The sequence below is a fragment of the Triticum dicoccoides genome, chromosome 7A (assembly GCF_002162155.2).
Source record: "Triticum dicoccoides isolate Atlit2015 ecotype Zavitan chromosome 7A, WEW_v2.0, whole genome shotgun sequence".
NCBI classification, from domain to species: domain Eukaryota; kingdom Viridiplantae; phylum Streptophyta; class Magnoliopsida; order Poales; family Poaceae; genus Triticum; species Triticum dicoccoides.
Window position 1 is genome coordinate 745,457,499 of NC_041392.1, and position 11,057 is coordinate 745,468,555.

The following is an 11,057-nucleotide window of genomic DNA, read 5'->3' on the forward strand; positions in this document are numbered from 1 at the left end:
CCAGTATGAGGAACGTGGCGGCGTGGTCGCCCCATGTCGGCGCGACGATGTCGCCTCCGGCTTCCTCGGCTCCGCGACCCTCGCCGCCCCAGACGCCATGACCTCCACCACGGCCTCTGCGACCCTCGCCGGAGCCGCGCTCAAGCTCCAGGAGCAGCTCCTCCGCCAGTCCGCCGCGGCTTCCGAGTACGTCGCCGGCACAACCACCTGCACGAGCTCCTCCGCCGTAGTCTCTGAATACGCCACCGAGGCAGCTCGAGATGGAGGGAGAAAAGTGAGCGGCAGAGTGGTGGATGGAGTAGATAGACTGAGAGATTTGTTGGGGAAAGGGGTAAAGGATAAGAGAAGCCAGGGTGTTCGCGACGACGGGTGTTCTTTCCAAACGAAAAAAAAGTGACGTGGCAGGTGGCTTGTTCCGTGATTCGTGCCACAAAATCGTACGGTAGAAACAGCGTTCGGGCTGAGCATCTAAAAATCTGACGTTCGGGCGTTATTGATTACGATAAATTATGCACTCCACGGGCTGGTTAACATATTTTTCAAAGAAAATCAACATCTCTGTCTCTTCCACATACACGCTTGTACGTGCGTATTGATGCCATATTTTCATAAAAATTGCCAAAAAAAACGGGTCCAACACTACCCTGTCCAGCTTCTTGCGGCCTTGATGTCGGTGGTGTTGGGCAGGCTGTCGGCCGCATACGCAGTGCTGCTTCTCCATGACGATGAAGCCAACTGAGGACTGACGACTCGTTATCTTCCCTGGAGTAGCTCATGTGGTGGTAGTAGTCGTCCAAGGAGAGTAGGGCAATAGGTAGTAGTAGCTCATGATCCTGCATGTCCATCGTGTGGTGGTAGTCGTGTAACGAGAGTAGGGCACTTGGATTAGGCCCGTAGATCTCGAGGCAATCTCGTAGGAACGTGATCTACTGAGATTTGGAAACAGTACGGACTCCGATAACAATAGGAACCCACGATTAGGTGAGGCATGCCCGATACAGACTCAGATACGTCACCGGTTCGTATTGCTGTATTATCCTCTTGTCTTTATATACGTGTCCCCTTTGTCGAACTCAGTCCACAACGAAGCCGTTCGTTCGGATCTGCTGTTTTTTCCTGCCAGGGCCGCCGCTCAGGAACGGCAGTCTCTACCACCTCCCACGGCGGCCATGTCACAGACCGACCAGGCCAGGCCGATGGCGACTGCTGATCTGGAGGCCGCCATTGCGGCGCTCCCCGGCAAGAAGCAGCGGCTGCGGGAATCCTTCCACCGCCTCGTCGCATGCGCGCCGCCCCATGTCCAGCTCCCATTCACCTGGCACGACATTGATGCCTACGTCTCCTCTCTTCACTCCTCCCTTTCCCTCCGGTTCCGCCAGATGCAGCAGCGGCCCCACCCCGTCGCCCCTCTCTCAACTCCCCACGACGAGTTCATCCAGGAGGACCAGGAGATGGTTAGGGATGACGATGAAGACGAGTCCTCAGTTGAAGAAATGAAGGAAGATAACATGCAGAAAGATAGAGAGGACATGAGGAAGAAGGTGATCCTCCCACGTCTAGACACAGGCATTGGCTTTGTGGCAGCGCCATGCCACAGGGCGGGAGGAACTCTTGATCAAGAGTTTCGGATTCCGACGCGGGTTCACGCCCCGTGCACCGGCAACCCTATGCTTCAACAGCCATACATGAGGGCACTCCCGCCTGATGTGATCATTCCTGCGCTCGGGCGACAACAACCATACATGGCGTACCAACACGAGTTTCCTGCCATGCCGATGAGCAACAATGTTCCTATGATCGTCCAGCAGCCATACACGCCGTACTTCGGCCAAGAGTTCTTTCCTGGTGTTTTGAGGCAACACACGATGGGCATCGACCATGTACTTCAGAACCAGCATTACATGTCGCACCATCAACCCTACTTCCCACAACACTCCATGTCGCACCATGGGTACACACAAAGGATGCATGCACTAGGTTTTCCAATCCCCCATGAGTTGGACAGTGATGTTGTTCCCGATTCATCTTCTTTAAGAAAGAATACATTGGGTGAATTTTTTATTACGCTTAAGACCCTTGAAAATGGAATCCAGAAGGACGTCAATCAAGCAACGATGGTGAATAAAACAACCACTTTTAAGAAGAAGGACAAGTCAAAGAAAACAGGCAAGTCCAAGGGGCCCAATAAGGCTGGTACACCTGGAAAGTCTAAGAAGATTGGCGCCACTGCGGATGCCGAGTGCTTCTTTTGTAAGGAGAAAGGTCACTGGAAGAGGAACTGCAAGAAGTATTTGGCAGAAAAGAAGAAGTCTGCAAATTCCAGCCCCAGTATGAGTGTCATACATGGGCTTGATGTATTCCTTGCTAATTCATAGTGTAATTCTTGGGAACTGAATATCAGGTGCTCATATTTGCAACTCTATACACGGAATATAGAGGCCTAAGCGATTGGCAAAGGATGTGGTGATGATGTGTGTCAAAAATGGAGTAACAGTTAACGTGCTTCTCGTCAACGTCCTACCTCTATATTTTTATTTAGGATTTATTATAGAGATTAATATCTATTACTATGTTCCAGCCTCAGGCAAAAGCATTATTTTTGGATCATATTTGTTGCAAGGTGGTTAATCGTTTAACCCTGAGAACAATGATTGTCCAGTTTATCAATGCACATCAACTTACTGTTACTGTAATAATTGTGATCAACTTACTGTAACAATCGTTAGGGTAACAAATGTTTAATGTAACAAGAATGCCGACAATAATGACTGCAAATTATAATGGTAACAATGATGTTGAATAGACCCACTTATTAGAAACTACGAGATCACGTCTTCATATGTTGTTGGTATCTTCTCATAGTATGTTAACATTTACCTGTGTCCTTAGATCATGGGATATCATAGACCTGGGTAACGTATGGTTGATTTGAGATCCCCAAAAGTTGCTCCATAATCGGGCAATTATAAAGGTGATTTTTGGGTACACCGAAAAGTATATCGTGGTGCTAGTTATGTAAGACTGGGATTTGCCCCTCGAAAGATATTACTGTGTTCAGCATTGCCTGGCCAGGTATTCTGATTAAGGAGTTGGTCACAGGGATATTGGAATATGGAAACAAGAAAAGAGTACAATCTGATTACGAGGATGATCTAGAAGTTGATCGGTGAACGTTGATGCGGAGAAAATGAAGGATATCACCGAGATTAATGAATGAATGAGCTAATTAGTTTGTATGTATGTGACCTCATATGATTGCGTCTATATGCATGCACGCTCGTGCTTCCCATCCTTTGCTTTCTGTTGTAGGAGAGACGAAAGAATTACGGCTCTTTTTTCTTTTCCGTTCCGATGGTACGTTTTGATGTTGGTCGTACTGTATCACACATGCACGTACTCGCACGTGCTGGTCCTCACGAGGGGTACCTACCCAACATCCCATTACCGCTACTCCATTGCAAAAATAAAAAACAGGGAAAATAATGCTGCAACCTGGCGTATGCATGTAGTATTTGTACAACACACATGCACTGAGTGCTCATGTCACCATGCAACGCATGCATGGATTACTAATGACCCTGTCACCATGCAACCCATTATTTTTAGAACATAGTACAGACGCAAGCGTTCATTATACGCGCGCATACACTCATCCCTATGAACACATACGCAAACCTTACTTCTATGAGCACCTTCGAGAGACTGAGCTGTCATATGATTTTGAGATTGACGAGTCACCACAGTCGCCTCGTAGTCGTAGGGAACGTTGTCAGGACCCCGACTCAATGCCACATCGATCTAGCATGTAGCACCTCATATCACTTTGCGGCCTCACGCACGGTATCCCCACGGGTGTCACCTTACCTTTGCCCGGGACCGTTTGCGCCTTTTGGCACACGGATATGACAGTGTCGCTAGCATCCATATGATAAGGAGCCCGGGCTGACATTGCTAGTCGTAAACCCAAAGCGGCACTAACTTACAGGAATAGGCATCCATGACCCAGCATCGAACGTGTCGGTCATCAGCGAGTGAATCCAGGCTGTAGCACTGGGCTAACAGGACTCCGGTGAACCGGGCTGTAGCGGGCTAACAGGACTCCGGTATTCATCGCGTGACATTTCCCCGAAGGGACAGACACAGGAACGAAGAAGGACACATGCCGGCCAACCTAAGTGTTCCGGAGCAGTAGCAAGCTACCAGGGCTCAGTGGAAGCACTAGGAGACATTTCCCGGTAAGAGAGAACTACTAAAGATAAACAACTAGATAGTCAGATCCCACACATAGCAATACACATTGCACGTACGCATAACATGCAAGTATGTGCTGTACAACATGGCATCACAGCATAACTCAACAACTAATATAGATAAAGGCTCAGAAGAGCCATCACAACATTATTACAAACAGGGGTCACATGACCCAACAGTCAGAGCAATCAAGCAACAAACGGAAGCATTACATGTCTGAGTACAGACATCTATAAATGAAAAAAACTGAAAGCCTGACTATCTACAACGTCCGATCAAGATCGTAGCTGAGGTACTAGCTACTAGTCGAAGTCCACGAGAACACTAGTAAGACCGAAGTCTCCGCTGCAAAAGCATAAATGAAGCAACATGAGTACAAAGGTACTCAGCAAGACTTACATGAGATCCTATCATACATGCATTTATATCAAGAGGGTAATGTGGGGTTTAGTTGCAGCAAGCCAGCTTTGACTCTGTGGCTATCCTGTTCTACGACTACCAGAAACTCTGGAGGTGAGACAACGTACACGAGTCCACTAATCACCATACAATACACTACTATGGATTCATCCCCGTCTCCCTACGAGAAGGCCATCCATAGCACTCACACTTGTTTTGAGCATTTTAGAGTATCCACTTCAAGTTGTCTATGTACCATGTAAGCATCCAAGAAGTCCATAACCGCGGACCCGGCTATTCGAATAGATCATGTTAACCCTGCAGGGGTGTACTTCTTCACACACGCTCTCGCCACTTACCGTCATGTACACGTCATGTATCTCGGCAACCTTCAAGCGGAAGCCTGGCGAGGGTGTCGGCCACGACCTGACTAACCACACAAGACTCTAATCCAGGTTTATCGCCTATTCGGGTTCCATCCACAAGGAGATCCGGCCGGGGTTTCACTCACGGCCCCAAACGATGTGTGCAGGGTTCCCAAGCCCACCTCGCCGGATGGATCTACGCTTGGTACACCGTGCCACTTGTGCCTAGTCTGTCCCAAGCCCACCTGGCCGGGTGCCACTTGGTAGACTACTAACACTACCTACAAACACCAGAAACTAGTTGCGACTCCTGGACAGAGATCAAGTTGGTTAATAAGTCGAGAGGGCTTGGAGCTCCCGGAGCCCAATGTGTGGTAGTATCGAGTCATTGGACAACATACATAGAACTCAGTGCTTAAGGACGGATCCAGTGAGACAACCCACCATGTACTCCTACATGGCCTCTCACCGCTACCTTTACCAAATCGTGTTCACACACTTCACTCTCAGCATCAGAACATATCGTGACACTCCAATTCATTCCCAATGAATCAGACCTGACACAACTCTAAGCAATAGCAGGCATAGCATGGTAGGAACACATCAGTGGCTTCAATCAACTCCTACACATGCTAGTGGGTTTCAACTATTTACTGTGGCAATGATAGGTCATGCAGAGGAATGGGTTCAACTACCGCAGCACAAAGTAGCAGATGAACCGTTGTTGTCCTAATGCAATAACTGAGAGCAGGAGCGAGAGAGTAGGTTTTTATCGAAATGAACAAGGGGGTTTGCTTGCCTGGTAAATCAACAAGGGAGGCACTGCTTCACAGACAGATACTCTGGAACGTCTCCGGAGCAGGACCTATCGAGAAGGAACGGTGCCGGCAATCAATACACAATCATATGCAACAATATGATGCATGAACATGGCATGTAGATGTGATGCTGTTTGAGCTAATGCAACTAGTAAACATTTGGTTTGAAGTCCATTTGAACCAAAGGTTCAAATGCATTTCTAAATTAAGTCTCTTATATATGCCATAATGTGTTTTCCCATATTCAGCATGTATAAGTTGGTTTTTCATGCATGAAACTAGTACAGATGGAAAGATTGCATTTTTCTGATAATTTTTCATATATAAATTATTTTAATCTGAGCTACGGTTGAATTGATATGAATTTTTGAAGTTTAAATCAATTTCTGGAATTTCCTGATTTAATTTAAATCCAGAAATCATATTATTGCGCCAGCATGACGTCATCACTACATCAGCGGTCAACGCGGCTGTCCAGGTCAAACCTGACGTGCGGGGTCCACACGTCAGTGACACTGGGGTTAACCCCGAGTCAAACCTGGGCTGACTAGCTTTGACTAAGCCCTGGGCCCACTGGTCAGCGTCAGTAGGTGGGGATTAGTGCCTAATTAACAAAGCCACGTCAGCCCGCCGGAGTTCTGGCCGGCGGCGACCAATAGCGCGGCGGCGACTCGCCGGACTTGCGCTACAGGCGGCGTTTGGTCGCGCGAGGACCACCGGGGCGTAGCCCGTCGTCGTCCGCAACCAGGGGAGCTGGTGGGGGGGTTGCGGGGGCGCCGGAGCTCACCGGAGCAAAGCTCGCGGCGGCGGCCGGAGCTCGGCAACTTGCGGCCGCGGCGTTGTGGTGCACGGCAGTGGAAGCGGAGGGCTCCTACGGCCTCCTGGCGTCACCAGGAACACGGTGACGCGCGCGGGAGTGACTGGCTTGGGCTCATGCCACCGTGGCGCCATGGCCGGCGGCGAGGAACTTACGGGCGCGGTGGTTGAGCTAGCTAGATGGGGCAAACGAACATGGGGAGGAGGGGGTTCGGTGCGGGGGCTCACAGCGAGACCAGCGAGCGCGAGGGCGAGGTCGGGGATGCCCGGTAGCTCCCGAATCACCGGCGAGGATCCACGGCGGCCGGAGGCGAATTTGGCGACGGCGACGGCTCCACGGGGTGCTCCGTCTTGCGTGGCTCGACGAGGAGGTAGAGGGGGTCGCGGCGGATCTGGGGAGCGTGTCGGGAAGGCGAGGGAGAGGCGGTGGCTACGGTGATGCCCGTCGGCGGCGGCGGTGGTTCTTGGGTGAGAGAGAGAGAGAGAGCAGGGGGAGAGGAGGAGGGCGAGGGAGAGTGCGAGAGAGGTCGGGGTGGCGCGTGGCGTCGTTCCAGGGCATTCAGACGAGGAGGGGAGAGGCAGGCAGGCAGGGAGGGAGGTGGCGTGGCGCGGTGGGGCGCGCGCGCGCCGGGCACGCTCCCCTCCCTCTGTCGAGGACGAAGACGACAGAGGAGGAGGCGGCCTGGGCCGCCTGCTGGCTGGGCCGGCCTGTTGCTGCTGGGCCAGAGGCGCCAGGCAGAAGCCCAGGTAAGGTTTTCCTGTTTATTTCTTTTTCTAAATTTTCTGACATTTGTTCTGATTTAGTAATAATACTAAATCAATTTATTTACTTATGCCATTTTTTTATGGAAGCTAGTTATATTAATCCAGAGCTACCTTATAAATGGCATAATTTTTGGACATATATTAATACATATAACTAATATATTTCCAATGCAAATATTTATCGGATTAATCCAAATGCCCAAAATAAATACCTATGAGCTCCTAAAACTATTGGTTTGACTTTTATCTCTGTCCAATATTTCAGAGAGCAACATGAGCATTTTCTTGGACCCTTTTGGAGAAATTTTTATTTGGGTCATTTTCAAAAATGATTCTGAGGGTTCCACCAATCCTCATTTCAAATTTAAATGAGATTTAAACATGATGCACCAATGACTAGCTAGTCTAGGTCATACCAGACTAGGGATGTGACAAACGTCTCCTCCGACTGAAAATAAATCCAAAAATAGTGCGAGCAGAAAGATTTGAACCCTGCTGGGCTGGGGATAGCACTGTCCTCTTAACCACCCAACCACATGTTGGTTCACATATACATTTATGAACGCATGCGTGAAAGAAAAAAAGATTCTACACTGACCACACTCCCCCGAGGCGAAACCCTAACCTTGCCATTTTCATAAACAAAAACAGCCGCAGCGTGAAAGATTTTCGCCAGCCCCCATGCCCTTGAGGTTGTTGTAGAGGTGTGTGGGCGACTTGGACGATGGCGCTAGGCTCAATAGAGCCAAGGCCTAGGGGAGAGAGAGAATGGGAGGATGAGTAAAATAACTAGGGCTCGTGCGAAATAATTGAGGACGACGGGCAGCAGCTTTCCCGCTCGCCGGCGCCCGCAACCTTGAGGATGTAGTGGAGGTGCGAGCGCAACTTGGACGGCAACGCTAGGCTCAGGAGAGGCAGGCCCTGGGGCGAGGGAGCATGGAAGGAAGAGCAATATAACTAAGGGCTCATGCCAAACCCTTGATGACAACGGGCGGCAGGGGAACTGCTCGACGTGGCCCATGCCAGATTGTAGTGGAGGTGCGAGAGCGACTTGGACGACAACGCTAGGCTTGGGAAAGCAAGGGCCTGGGGGCGAGGGAGCATGGGAGAAAGACCAACATAGCCAAGTGCTCATGCCAAATCCTTCACGACGACGGGCGGCGGGGAACCACTCATGGTGGCCACACCCTTGAGGTTGTAATGGAGGAGTGAGGGTGACTTGGACGAGGCGAGGATTTCGTTAGCGCTGGCTCCTTGCGTAGAGGGTGCGCTCACAATTGTGAAATCATGCGATTACAGTACTATGTGTTTATATAGATTAAAAACGACGATTATGAAGGATTAATTGACATGACTAAATACCTTTATTTCATAGAAAATCTTCAAAATATTTCATCCAATTCCGAGAACTTTTATTTCTGCATAAAAAATAACACCATAGTAGTTCTGCTCAAAACATCGTCAGTCCGTGTTAGTGTCATCCAAATCATCTAAATTAGAGCCAAAGTGTTTATAAAAATAGATACGATATGGATATATTAGGTAGGAGTGCACCAGCGCCTCCGCGAGAGACGCCTTGACTACCTTGGCAGCTGTGGGAGGCCACTCCGGTCCATTGTCATCAACATCGACATTGACAGCACGAACTCGATGGCAGGCTGCAAAAATCGCAGGTCTATTTCATCGTCAACGTCGGAGTCAGAGTCTCGTGCAGGGTTGCTTGCGCCCGTAGCACGAGCTCGGGTTTTCTCCTATGTGCCACAAATGACGCCATATTTGCTAAATAATGAGGAGAGTCTAGTGTAGTGTGTACATGAGTAGCCGGTTTGTTCTTCTACAAGTGTAACGGATACAGGGTAGTTTGTCAAGTGTATATGGCACAAGCACCCTCAATTTATATAAGCTTTCACTATTAGGGAAAAGCCTAGCAGTAGCGCAGGTAAAATGCTTGTTAGTAGCGCGGGCAGCCGCGCTACTGATACGACGCTATAGCTAACGCTTAGCAATAGCGCGTATTGACCCGCGCTACTGCTATCTAGGGATAGCAGTAGCAGTCATCGCAAAAACCGGTACTGCTAATGTCTGTTGCGCCCTAGTATAAAAGGCGCTACTGCTAAGACCTAGCTGCTACTAAAGCCATACCCCACGCTACTGTTATTAGTTTCTGAATTTTTTATCTACTCCATATTTTGTGCTGCTGAATTTTATTTTGTGTTTTATACAATAGTCTCTAGCATATCATACATATACAAATCTGATCATATCATACACATACAAATAGTCTCATCAAATCCATCATATCATCACCATAATCATCATCCAACACAAAATGATGTCTCTCGTCATCATCTCGAAATAGCGATACAAGTTATGAGATGTCTCAAATACTTGCAACTACATCGTCATCCGTCTAAACAATGTTGTAGACAAGAAGAGCTTTGACTATGAGTGAGAGTGAAACTATGCAGTATATGACGCGGCAGTATGAGTCCTCTCTCGCGTTAGCGTGAACCTCAAGTAACTAGCTTCTGCTTCTTGTCTGCTTTTGAACCATTTGTGGATGGCGCCCGAGAACCGCTCAGAATATTTACCCTGCACATAATCATCATTTTAAAAATATAACATGTCCAAAACATCACATGTCCAAATTCCAAATATGACATGTCCAAATCACATGTCCACATATCACATGTCCAGTTCAAATTTACATATAACAGGAAGAAGAATATAGAACTTGAAGGAAAATGCAAGAAGTTTTTTTAATAGGGTTCATACCACCTAATTATATCACATGTCCAAATTCTACTTTTTTAGAACTTGAAGAAAAATATATCACATGTCCAAATTCTATTTTTTAAAATACGGTTCATACCACCTAGTTAACTAGGGTTCATACTAATTCTGTTTTTTTAAATAGCAACAATTGCTTTAACTAAAAAAACTTAAATAGAAACAATTGCTTTAACTAAAAATAGCAATAGTTTGAAATCTAGGGTTCATACAAACTACCACTAAAAAATAGTCACTAATCTGTCCTAGGGTTTTCTTTAACAAGGGTTCTTACTACCTAATTAAATAGGGTTCATACTAATTCTAATTAACTAACTAGCTCTAAAAATAGCCTAGGTTCATACTAACTAGCACTAAATAGCTAGCGTTCATACTAACACTAGTAGAAAAATGGTCAAATGTGAAGCACATTAGTGCCGGTTTGATTTTGAGCCGGCACTAATGTGTCCATTAGTGCCGGTTCCAATGGCTAGCCGGCCGCTCTCATTAGTACCGGTTCATGGCAAACCTTTAGCATCGGTTCGTGCCACGAAAAGGTACTAAAGAGAGTGGTGGCAGGATATTGTCAGTCTGGGGCCCCTCCAACACCTTTAGTACCGGTTCGTGGCACGAACCGGTACTAAAGGTCGTCGTACATAAACCCTTCATCCACCCGAGCTCGCTCTGTTCTTCCCCTTTCCCCTCTCCTCCTCTGTTCTTCCCCTCTCTTCCTCGAGCTCATCACACATTTTTCCCAAAATTTGTCAAGATTTGAAGGCCCCCATCCATTCAAATGATCACAAAGGTTAGCAACTTTGTCATTTCATCTCTCATTGCTAGATTAGCTCTTGCAATGCTTTCTATAGTAATTAAT